At 37.3% G+C, this 12,623-nt stretch overlaps 1 protein-coding gene across 4 annotated transcripts in view; it reads left to right on the top strand.

The window, feature by feature from the left end:
- Zc3h12b (zinc finger CCCH-type containing 12B) overlaps positions 1 to 12,623 on the top strand; it is a 231,871-nt gene that overhangs the window by 24,847 nt on the left and 194,401 nt on the right. For all 4 annotated transcript variants that reach the window (XM_060375016.1, XM_060375017.1, XM_060375019.1 and 1 more), the window contains one exon: positions 7,619 to 7,685. The gene's annotated coding sequence lies outside the window, so the exon portion shown is untranslated. The remainder of the gene's footprint in view (positions 1 to 7,618; positions 7,686 to 12,623) is intronic.

Raw genomic sequence — 12,623 nt, forward strand, 5'->3', positions numbered from 1 at the left:
AACCCAGGAATGTTTATTGGGATTAGCTGAGTGTCCTTATCGGACTTGATGTTTCCTTCACCATGGGTATTCCTCCCGACAGGGAGACCCAGCCTGTGGTGTTTGGGGTTCCACAGTTCAGTCTGGGATGGTTTGTAGAGCAAGTAGGCACAGGTGAGTGGCTCTGCAATGGTGACTGAGTGCCTGCAGAAACCTGGGCACTTTTCCTGGAACTTTTCGGGGGGGGTAGGTTGGCTGGGTGCTCTGAGGTCAGACTTGATGTTTCCTTCACCATGGGGTTTCCTCCTGACAGGGAAACTTTGTCTCTGGTGTTTTGGGGTCCACAGTTCTGTATGGGACCATGACTGCACATGCTACTCTGGGCTGGCGACTGAGTGCCTGCCAGAACCTGGGACCTTTTCTGGGAGATGGCTGGGATGACCTGATTCCTTCCTTCACCATGAGATTTTCTCTCAACTGGAAAACCCAGTCTCTGGTGTTTGGGGTCCCACAGTTCAGTCTGGGATGGTGTTCAGAGCACAGAGACACGTGACTCTGGGCTGGCGACCCAATGCCTACAGGGACCCGGGACCTCTTCCTGGCTTTAGCTCTGGGGGACTTCAGATTGGACCCAATTGCTTCCCACACCATGGGGTTTCCTCTCACCTGGGAAACACAATCGCTGGTGTTTTCGGGCCCACAGTTCAGTGTGTTGGTCACTGCACAGTCACTGCTGTCCTGCTTGTCAGACACATTGTGTTCTTAGCATCTCCATCTTGGATCCTCCTATCTTTACATTTTCTTCCTTTTCTGTTAAGACCTTTATGATTTAGGGAGATATATCTAGAGGTTGTTCTAAGTATGTTTGAGAAGAATGCATATTCTGATGTTCAGTGGAATACTGTGTACATATTTCCTAGGTTCTTTAGTGTATACTATTATTCAAGGGCTCTTGTGTTTCTTCTTGAGAGTAAGTATCTTACTACTGGAGGTGGATAAATACTTATTTTAGTTTCAGTTAGTTTATAATGCTATTCAAACCCTCTGTTCTCTTTGTAATTTCCTAATAGTTTATATAATCCCTTTGAAAAGTAGTTGTGAAATTTCCCTTTCTGATATTACATTGTATTTTTCCTTTACTTCTTTCAATTGGTTTATATATTTTATACTCTACTCTGAAGTGAATATATATTTATACTTGTTATTTATTCCTTTAGACCTGTCATTAGGCTGGAATGTTCTTTTCACTTTTGACATTTTTAGCCTTAAAGACTATTTTATGTGAAGTGTAGCTTCTCCTATTCATCTTTGATAAGCATATGATGAGTCTCTTTTCATTAATATATTGCTTAAATCTTGATTGTCAATTACTTATCTATTTAGTCACTGTCTATATTTTCATTACAGACCTTAATCCATTTGCATTTAAAGAAATTATTAATAAGATAGGACTTACCATCATTATTTTGTTGTTTTCTTTCTGTCTTACAGATATTCCATTGTTACTTTCTTTCATGTTTCACTCTCATTTTTTTTTAATTTTTTGACAGAGACATTTGATTTCATTCTTTTTTTTTGTATACTTTTCTTGGCTTTTTGTTGTTGTTCATATAAGGCTTATACAGAATATGTTGTAATTATAGTAGTATGTTTTAGGGTCACATTACTTTACTTTTAGATGTATGCAAGTACTCTATACTTTGACTTTTCTTCTCATAATTTATATTGTCATTAACACAAATTATATATATTTACATTATGTTTGTAATGGCATATTTTGTAGTTCTAATTATTTTATACTTTTAAGTAATTCTAGAATTAAAAGTAATCATTGTATCACTTTTCCAGTATTAAAGTGTTATTCCAATTTTGCTTTACTGTTGCTTTCAGCTATCCCATTGTTTCTAGTGAAGACAAACACCTTTTTTTTTTGTAATGTATGTCTAATATTGATAACCCTCCTCTATTTTATGTGGGGAAAACAGCATCTCCCTTTTGGAGGTCAGATTTACTGAATTTGCTATCCTTGGTTAACCCGTATTTTTTTTCTTTTAAGGCTTGGCAGTGATCATTTCATCAATTAGAATGTTACTCCTAATAATCAAAGGAGGCACCCTTATACATGATTAGGTATCATTCTCTTCCTTTGATATTCTTTTTCCCCTTTTTTGAAAACAGATTTTTTTCTCATACAGTATATCCTGATTACAATTTTTCTTCCTTCTACTTTTCCCAGTTCCCTGCAAACTCCCCTCCCATATAGATCCAGATCCACTCCCTTTCTATTTCTCATTTGATGAGATCAGGCTTCTAAGAGATAACAACAAAACATAAAAAATAAAATATGATAAGATAATACAGAAATGATCACATCAAAGTTAGACTAGACAAACCAACAAAATGAAAGGACCCTCAGGAGAAAGGCAAAAGAATCAGAAACACAGTTGTTCACATACTCAGGGGTCCCATAAAAATACTAAACTGAAAACTGTAATATATATGTAGAGGACCTGGTGCAGACCCATGTAGGCCCTGTGCTTGCTGTTTAAGTCTTTGTGCATTTATATTATCTTTTCTCGGTGTCCTCCATCCACCTGGCTCTTAGACTTTGCTACCTCATCTTCTGTGGAGTTCCCTGAGCTTTGAGGAGAGGAGGATTTGATAGAGACATTCCATTTAAGGCTGTGTATTCCAAGGTCTCTCTCTACATAAATGTCTGATTGTGGATTTCTGTATTTGTTCCCATCTGCTGCATGAGGATGTGTCTCTGATGATGGCTGAATATATGGCACTGATCTATGAATATAGTGGAATATTATTAGGAGGAATTTTATCATTACTTTTTTAGATCACTGATATTTGGTTTTACCCCAGGTTCCTGTGTTATCTAGACTTTAGTTCTTGCTCACCTAGGCAGTGTCAGGTTTTGGTTCTTTCTAGTGGAGTTCTATCTATGGTTCCATCTAGTATCTATTCATCTGTCAAGGAACATCTGGCTTGTTCCAGTTTCTGGCTATTATGAACAGAGCAGCAATAAACATGGTTGAGCAAATATACTTGTGGTAGGTAGTGTCCTTTGGGAATATACCCAAGGGTTGTATAACTAGATCTTGAGGTAGATCTGAGGAACCATCACTGATTTTCATAGTAGCTGTAAGAACTTGCACTTTGACCATCAATGGAGGAGTGTTCCCCTTGCTCCACATTCTAGGCAGCATGAGCTGTCACTTGCTTTATTGATCTTGACAGGTGTAATATGGAATCTCAAAGTCGTTTTGATTTGAGTTCCCTGGTGGCTAAGAATGTTGAATATGCCTTTAAGTGTTTCTCAGCCATTTGAAATTCCTCTGTTGAGAAATATCTGTTTAGATCTGTACCCCATTCAGGTGGTGCACATATAACAGTTGGTTATGATATATGCCAGTGTCATGTTCTACGGATTGTTTGATGTTTGGTTTTGTTGAGTATTTTTAATCCGGAGACCCATTTCCCTTCCTGAATTTAGGATGTTTGACCCATTATTTCATCAAATACGTTGTGTTCCTCTCTCTCTTATCTTCTTTTCTCTCTTAATGTGTATACAGAGCTACCTGATAGTGAGCCACATGTCCTTTACATTTTCTTTTCATTCATTTTCACACATTTTCTTTGTTGCTCCTGTCCACTATTAATTTCAAGTCACCTGTCCTCAGTTTTTATAACTCCATTTTCTGTTCTACTGAGGCTGTTATTGTAGATCTCCAGTGAGTTTTCCCAGGTTACATGTCCTATTCTTTAACTTAGATTTTATACTATCTATGGCTCTCTTTGATATCCCTATTTTATTCATACATAATTTTTGATCATAATATCTTTTGCCAGTTATTTTGAATTATTTGTCAAATAGGTTATATGCCTTCCACAGAGTCAAGTTTTAGAAATGTGTTAAATCTGTTCTGTTCTTTGTGTGAGCCATATGCCTTTGTTCCATTTCATACCTTCCTGTTTGAGAAAATATTCACCCATATACATTTCTACTGCCTGTCTTTTTACTGGTTGGAAGAAGACTTATCAGTTATCCTGAGGTTAGAGATTCTGGTGGCCTCTAGAGGCCTCTCAGATTTTTGGATTGGGCCATCTTACCAAAAGCAATCTAAGATTCAATGCAATTCCCATCAAATTACCAACACAATTCTTTACAGACATTGAAAGAGAAACTCTCAACTTCATATGGAATAAAAGGAACCCAGAATCATTAAAAAAATTCTCTACAATAAAAGATCTTCTGGAGGTATCTCCACCCTTGATCTCAAGCTGTACTATAGAGCAACAGTAAGTAAAAACTGCATTGTACTAGCATAGAAACTGGCTGGTGGTTTAATAAAATCACACAGAAAACCCAGAAATAAACACACACACACTTATGGACACCTGATTTTTGACAAAGATGCCAAAACCATACAATGGAAAAAAGATAGCATCTTCAACAAATGGTGCTGGTCTAACTGGATATCTATATGTAGAAAAATGCAAATATAGCCATACTTATCACCCTGCACAAAACTACAGTCCAAGTAGATCAGTATAAAACCAGACACACTAAACCTGTTAGAAGAAATAGTGGGGAAGAGCTTTGAGCTCATTGGCACAGGAGACAACTTCCTGAACAGAACACCAACAGCACAGGCTCTAAGAGCAACAATCAATAAATGGGACCTCATGAAACTGAAAAGCTTCTATAAAGCAAAGGACACTGTCGTCAGAACAAAACAATAGCCTACGGATTGGGAAATGATCTTCACCAACCCTATATCTGACAGAGGGCTAATATCCAGAATATATAAAGAACTTAAGAAGTTAAACAGCAACAAATCAAGCAATCCAATTAAAAAATGGAGTACAGAGCTAAACAGAGAATTCTCAATAGAGGAACATCAAATGGCAGAGAAACACTTAAAGAAATGTTTAATGTCCTTATTCATCAGGGAAATGCAAATCAAAACAATGCTGAGATTTCACCTTACACCCATCAGAATGGCTAAGATAAAAACACAAGCGACAGCACATGCTGGAGAGGTTGTGGAGAAAGGGGAACCCTCCTCTATTGCTGGTGGGAATGTCAAGTTGTACAACCACTTTGGAAATTAATCTGGTGCTTTCTCAGATAATTAGGAATAGCGCTACCTCAAGATCCAGCTATACCACTCCTAGGCATACATCCAACAGATGCTCAAGTATACAACAAGGACAGTTGCTCAACCATGTGTATTCCTCATTACAATGATTTACTCATTTCCCCCCTCATTTTCACAGTGTTTTGCTCCCTCTGGTGTCTATTTGTGGTAATGCACCTTTGTAGTAGCTGGATTTTTAAACTTCAAACTATACTCCCTTTTATACATATAAATATGTGCAAATGCATATGCATATACATATAAAATCTGGGGAGGAGCTGATGGGAGGAACTAGAAGGAGGAGAGTGATATAATTCTATTTTAGTTTAGTTAAAAATGTTTTGAAATAATGTAGTTTACTTACTGCTTTTACTGGGAAATTATTTCTATAGCCTTAAAAAATAAAAATAAAAAATAAAATAAAACAGGAGACAACTTCCTGAACAAAAACACCAACATCACAAGCTCCAAGATCAACAATCAGTAACTGGAACCTCATGAAACTGAAAACCTTCTGTAAAGCAAGCTCACTGTCTTCAGAACAAAATGACAGCCTACAGACTGGAAAAATATCTTTACCAACCAATAGAGGGCTAACATCCAGAATGTATAAAGAATTCAAAAAGTTAAACAGCAACAAATCAATTAATCCAATTAATAAATGGGGCTCAGAGCTAAACAGAATTCTCAACAGGGGAATGTCAAATGGCAGAGAAACACTTAAAGAAATGCTCAACATCCTTAGCTAACAGGGAAATGCAAATCAAAACAACCCTGAGATTTCACCTTACACCCATCAGAATGGCTAAGATCAAAAATTCAAGTGACAACACATGTTGGAGAGGATGTAGATAAAGGGGAACCTTCCTCCATTTCTGGTGGGAATGTAAACTGGTACAACCACTTTGGAAATCAATCTGGTGCTTTCTCAGACATTTAGGAATAGTGCTACCTCAAGATCCAGTTATACCACTCCTAGGCATATATACAAAAGATGCTCAAGTATACAACAAGGACATTTGCTCAACCATGTTCATAAAAGCTCTATTCATAATAGCAAGAATCTGGAAACAACCCAGATATCTCTCATTTGAGGAATGGATACAGAAATTGTGGTACATTTACACAATGGAATACTTCTCTGCAATTAAAACCAGGAAAATCATGAAATTTGCAGGCAAATGGTGGGAACTAGAAAAGATCATCCTGAGTGAGATATCCCAGAAGGAGAAAGACACACAGGGTATATACTCACTTATAAGTGAATATTAGACATATAATATAGGATAATCATACTAAAATCTGTATACCTAAAGAAGCTAAGCAAGAATGAAGACCCTGGGTAAGATGATCAATCTTCATTCAGAAAGGCAAATGGGATGGACATCAGAAGAGGGAGAAAACATGGAACAGGACAGGAGCCTCTGAAAGACTCTACCCTGCAGGGTATCAAAGCAGATGCTGGAACTCATAACCAAACTTTGGGCAGAGTGCAGGGAATCTTATGAAAGAAGTTGGAGTTAGAAAGACCTGGAGGGGACAGGAACTTCACAAGGAGAGCAACAGAACCAAGAAATCTGGCCCATGGGTCTTTTCTGAAACTGATATTCCAACCAAGGATGATGCATGGAGATAACCTAGAACCCCTGCACAAATGTAGCCCATGGCAGCTCAGTGTTCAAGTGGGGTCCCTAGTAAGGGGAACAGTGACTGTCTCTGACATTAACTCAGTGGTTAGCTCTTTGATCACCTCAACCTGATGGGGGAGCAGCCTTACCAGACCACAGAGGAAGACAGTCCTGATGAGATCTGATAGGCTAGGGTCAAATCCAAGGGGAGGAGGACCTCCCTATCAGTGGATTGTGGGAGGGGCATCTGTGGAGAAGAGGAAAAGGAGGGTGGGATTGGAAGGAGATGAGTTAGGGCGCTACAGTTGTGATACAAAGTGAATAAACTAATTATTAAAATCTAAAAAAAAAACAACTTTAGACACTTACTCTACTCTCTCTTCTTCCCTTTCCTAAAGTAGATGACACTAAGTTGTATTTAATTCTGTTCTACTATATTTCAAGTGATGCAGCAGCTAGTCATAGAAATACATTTTATTCTCAGTTACTTTTAAGACAGGTTGAGCATACTGGGTCCTTTCAGTGTTCTTTGAATGATGACATTTGAACCACTATCTTTCATAGTGCTTTGCAACGACAGCATTTTATACATATGTTCCAACTCTCTGTATTTCCAAGGAGAATCTCAGAGTTGTATTATTTTTCACTCTTGTTCCATTCTTAGTGGGGGTGTTCTAGTGGGGGGGGTAGCCTAAATACTTGTTATTTTCAATGGCCCCTCCACCAAGCACCCTTTAAATAGAAGTGCTCAGGCTAAGGGAAGAAGTAACTTAGTTCCACATACACAGCCTCACTCCCACCCCCTGCAAGTCCATATGTTCAACATATGTTTAGTCTTTCCTTCTATTCCCTCTCCAGGAAGAAGCCAACAATTGAGTTTTCTCCTGGTTATACTGTGCTGAGCTGGAGAGAGAGATTATGATGAGTAAGTACCACAATGTTTCATCTTGACTTTAGTGTGGCTGAGTTCATGCTTGCCTGAGATGCAGTATCCTATTAGTTGGTTTCTTGATTTCTCTTGAAAGAAATTAGTTTATGTATCATTATTATTGAATTTGGTGTCCCTATTGTAGCAAAGAAGGTCTCAGATTTTCTTTTCTACCATTTTGTTCACATTAGCAGTTTCTGTTTTATTGTTTTCTTTTCATTCATTTTTTTTTCTTCTAGAGATCTAGATCTGTGACAATACAATTTTTAGAACCTTTGTTATGCTCCTCACATACCTAAGAGTTTGGTTTTCCCCTATTTTTTTTTCCTTTTCTTGTTAACAACCAAGCAAATTATACCTAAATTCTGCCTTCAACTTTGATAACTCTGTTATCTACCCTCTACTGTTGAGTGCCAATAGCTACTTAAAATATATTAGCTATTGTGTTTTATCAGTTATGCAATTTGCATTTAGGTTGTATATTAAAATCGACTCTTTTCTTTGCTAACATTTTCCAATATTTATGCATTTGTTTCAAGATTATTTTCTTGTGGATGAATTTTATGTGGCTTTTTTCAGTAATCAGATTTTTAATCAAAATATATTTGTATAACTTCCCATATTCCTTTTCTTTTTTTCAACCCCTCTCATGTCCTCTCCCTTTAAATCCTTGAAGTCATGTTGGTATTTATGTTCAGTTAATTATCTTTTCTCATTCATCTTATGGTTTTCATAGCTCTTGACATGAGGAGTAATTTTTCATTTCATCCTAGACATTTAGGTTACCATTTAGGGAACTCTTAATCCTATTTCAGTTATTGGTTTTTAATCAGGCAGTCATCCTTTTAGTTAAAGAGTATAGGCCATGGACCACTTTATTTTTCCTTCCTTCCTTCCTTCCTTCCTTCCTTCCTTCCTTCCTTCCTTTTACTTTTATGGTTTTTTTCTCTTTTGTATTTTTTAAAAATTTCGATTATTTTTTAAAAATTTATTCACTTTACATCTCAATTGTAGCCCCCTGACTTATCTTTGCTGGGTCCCACCCTTCCTTCCTTCCTCTTCCTCCATATCTCCCTCCCCTAGTCCTCAGAAAGGGGAAACCCTCCTCTCCTACCAACTTACCCTAGCCTATGAAGTGTCATCAGGTCTGCCTTCATTTTCTTCCTCTGTGGCCTGGCAAGGCTACCTCACCAGGGAGGAGTGATCAAAGAGGAGGAAACAGAGTCCTTGTTAAAGACACCTCCTGCTCCCCTTACTAGAAAGCCCACATGGAGACTGAGCTGCCTGTTGGTTACATCTGAGCAGGAGTTCTAGGTCCTCTCCACATACAGTCTTTGGTAGGTACATCAGTCTCCGAAGGTCCCCCCGGACCTAGATTTGCTGGCTCTGTTGGTCTTGTGGTGTGCCTGTTCCCTCCAAGTCCTTCTATCTCCCCCTTCCATAAGACTCCCTGTGCTCTGCTCAAAATTTGGCTGTGAGTCTTAGTGTCTGCTTTGATCCCCTGATGAGTAGAGTTTTTCAGAGGACATCTTATGGAAGCCTCCAGTCCGGTTCCCTCTCTTCAACCACTTCCAGGTCTATTCTGTTTTACCTTCTGAAGGAGAACCTAGGGTCCTCCTTGTTATTTAACTTCTTTAGGTCTGTGGATTATAGTATGGTTATCCTGTACTATATGGCTAATATCTGCTTATAAGTAAGTATATATCATTTGTATCTTTCTGGTTCTGTGTTATCTCACTCAGGATGGTATTTTCTAGTTCCATACATTTGCCTGAAAATTTCATGATTTCCTTGTTTTTAATAGCTTAATAGTATTCCATGTTGTAAATGTACCACAGATTTTTATCCAGTCTTTGGTTGAAGGACATCTAGGTTGTTTCTAGGTTCTGGCTATTATGCTATGAACATAGTTGAGCAAATGTCCTTGTTGTATGGTGGGGCATCATTCAAGTGTATGCCCAGGAATGGTATAGCTGGGTCTTGAGGTAGCACTATTCCCAGTTTGCTGAGAAAACACCAAATTCATTTCCAATGTGGTCATACAATTTCGCACTCCCACCAACAATGGAGGAGTGTACCGCTTTCTCCACATCCTGGCCAGCATGTGCTATCACTTGAGTTTTCAAGCTTAGCCAATTTGATGTGTATAAGATAAAATCTCAGAGTCATTTTGATTTGCACTTCCCTGATGACTTAAGGACGTTGTATGTTTCTTTAAGTGTTACTTGGTAATTCAGTATTCCTCTGTTGAGAATTCTCTGTTTAGCTCTGTACCCCATTTTTTAATTGGATTGTTTTGTTTGTTGGAGTTTAATTTCTTGAGTTCTTTATATGTTTTGGATATTATAGTATTTTTTTCAGATGTAGGGTTGGTGAAGATCTTTTTCCAATCTGTAGGCTGTCATTTTGTTCTGTTGACAGTGTCCTTTGGCTTTCAGTTTCATAGGGTCCTATTTATTAATTGTTGATCTTAAAGCCTGAGCTGTTGATGTTCTGTTCAGGAAATTGTCTCCTATGCCAATGAGTTCAAAGGCTCTTCCCCACTTTTTCTTCGAGCAGATTTTGTGTGTCTGGTTTTATGTTGAGGTCTTTTTTAGTTAGTTTTTGTTGCTGTTGTTTTGCTTTGTTTTTTTTAAGACAGGTTTTCTTTGTGTGTAGCCCTGGCTGTCCTGGAACTCGCTTTGTAGGCAAGGCTGGCCTCAAACTCACAGAGATTCACCTGCCTCTGCCTCCCAAGTGCTGGGATTAAAGGCATGCACCAACACACTCAGCTGGACTAATTTAATTTTTATTAAAATTTTATATGATATGATTTGAATATATTCTTCCCCATCTCCAACTCCTCCAGGATCTCCAAACTTTCTTTTCCACCCAACTTCATACCACTTCTCTCCCTTTCTCACCACAGCAATAACAAAACAAAAATAAACTCCAAAATGAATTCAAAACAAACAAAACCCCAGTAAAACAAAAATAACAAAACAAAAATCACACACGCACACACAGACACACATAAAACAAAACATGGAGTCTGTTTTGTTTTGGCCAACTATTTCTGGAACCTGCCCTGGAGTATGTTGTTATGCCCAGTGACACTCCATTCATTCTTTTCCAACTAGTAACAATTACACATAGCTTCTTGTTTAGGGGTGGTATTTTGTGCCTACTTCCCATTCTCGATGCGGAAATTTTGTCTGGCTTGAATTTGTTCTGTTTTGTGTGTGCTATCACAGTCTGTATGAGTTACTGTACCTGAATGACGATGTTTCCTTGAAGCCATCCACCACTTCTGTCATTTAAGATCTTTCCACTTCTTCCACATAAATCCCTGTGCCTTGATGGGGAAGGATGGATAAAAACATCCCATTTAGGACTAAGCGATCCAAAATCTTTCACTCTCTACATATTGGCCATCTGTGGGTCTTTGTTTTATTTAAAACCTATTGCAAGAATCTTCTCTGATGAGGGTTGATCTGAGGAACTGATCTGTGGCTATAGCAATATGTCATTAGGATTCATTTTATTGCTATGTTCCTTTAGCAGAATAATAGTAGTAGCTTATCCCCAAAGCTGTGGTCTATCTAGTCTGAGGTTCTTCGCTACTTCAACAGTTTCAGGTATAGGTTCTTCTTATGAAGTGACCTTTAAACCAAATAAAAAAAATGTAGCTAGTCCTTGCACAATCTTTGTGTCACTATTGCATTAGTATATTTTGCAGACAGTTCTCTGTTGTAGGTTGTAGGGTTTGTAGGTAAGTAAAATCGATCTTTTCTCCTCTGATAATATGCAAATTACCTTCCTGTACCATGAATGCTAGTAAGTAACAGTGAAGCTTCAAGTTGGGAACCAGCTTGATTTTATTTTATTTTATTTTGTTCAATGATGGAAGTGTTTCTTTAGCAGTATGGACTTCTGACAGACGCCTTGAATTTTACATTCACTTTTAAAATCTCATAATAGCTATCTTTCTTTTGATATAGATATCCTTTCTACCTATATTATTTGGACTATGACACACAAATGATGCACCATACATTTGCTCTTCACCTCGCAGCCCACTGATACTCCATGAAAAGCTACCCTTCAACTCTGTACACCTTCCATGCCTTTGCTTTTTGTCTCCTTAATTGAGAAATTAAATGAGTTAGTTTGATTTAACTAGTTTTGGCTCTTTGACAAGTTAAAGACTTCCAGGGAAGCCAAAGATATATGGAAAGAATAATTATGGAAATTTTCATATATATATATGAAAAATATATATTCATATATAAATATATATTCATATGAATATTATATATGAATAATATATGAATATATATTCATATATTATATATATCATATATTTATATTTATATATATTTCATATATGTATGTTATATATATTTCATATATATATATGATGGAGTTAAGAGGTATGAGGTAGAAATGTAACTAAGTGATTTTTTTTCTTAGTGCTCATAATTTAGAGAGTTACTAAAAGTGACAATAGAATGCATGAAAATGAGATATGGGAACCTGAGAGTTTGCTCAGTCGATAGAGGCAGCACTGAGACTCACTAAGACTGATGACCTGAATTTGATCTCTGGTGCCCACATGGTAAAATGAAGGAGAGAGCCAACACCCACAAATTATCCTCTAACCTCCACATGGGAAACATGGCATGCATGCACATGCATACACATGCAGTTAACACAAATAAATGCAAAATAAAATTTTAATGAAGTTTTTGACTGTAATGTAAATACAAGTCTAATTATGAGACAGGGTAGCCTGATGTAACATGAAAAGAAAGATCACAGTGAATCAAGAAGTCAGTCAGGAAACTGGAAGGATAGAAAACTTCTATTTATGTCAGCATAAAACCAGAAATGCTTTGAAAAAATACAAGCAAAAAAATCATCTTAGCTCAAGTGTTTTAAAATATAAGTTGAAAT

The sequence above is a fragment of the Meriones unguiculatus genome, chromosome X, assembly GCF_030254825.1.
Source record: "Meriones unguiculatus strain TT.TT164.6M chromosome X, Bangor_MerUng_6.1, whole genome shotgun sequence".
Taxonomy (NCBI): Eukaryota; Metazoa; Chordata; class Mammalia; order Rodentia; family Muridae; genus Meriones; species Meriones unguiculatus.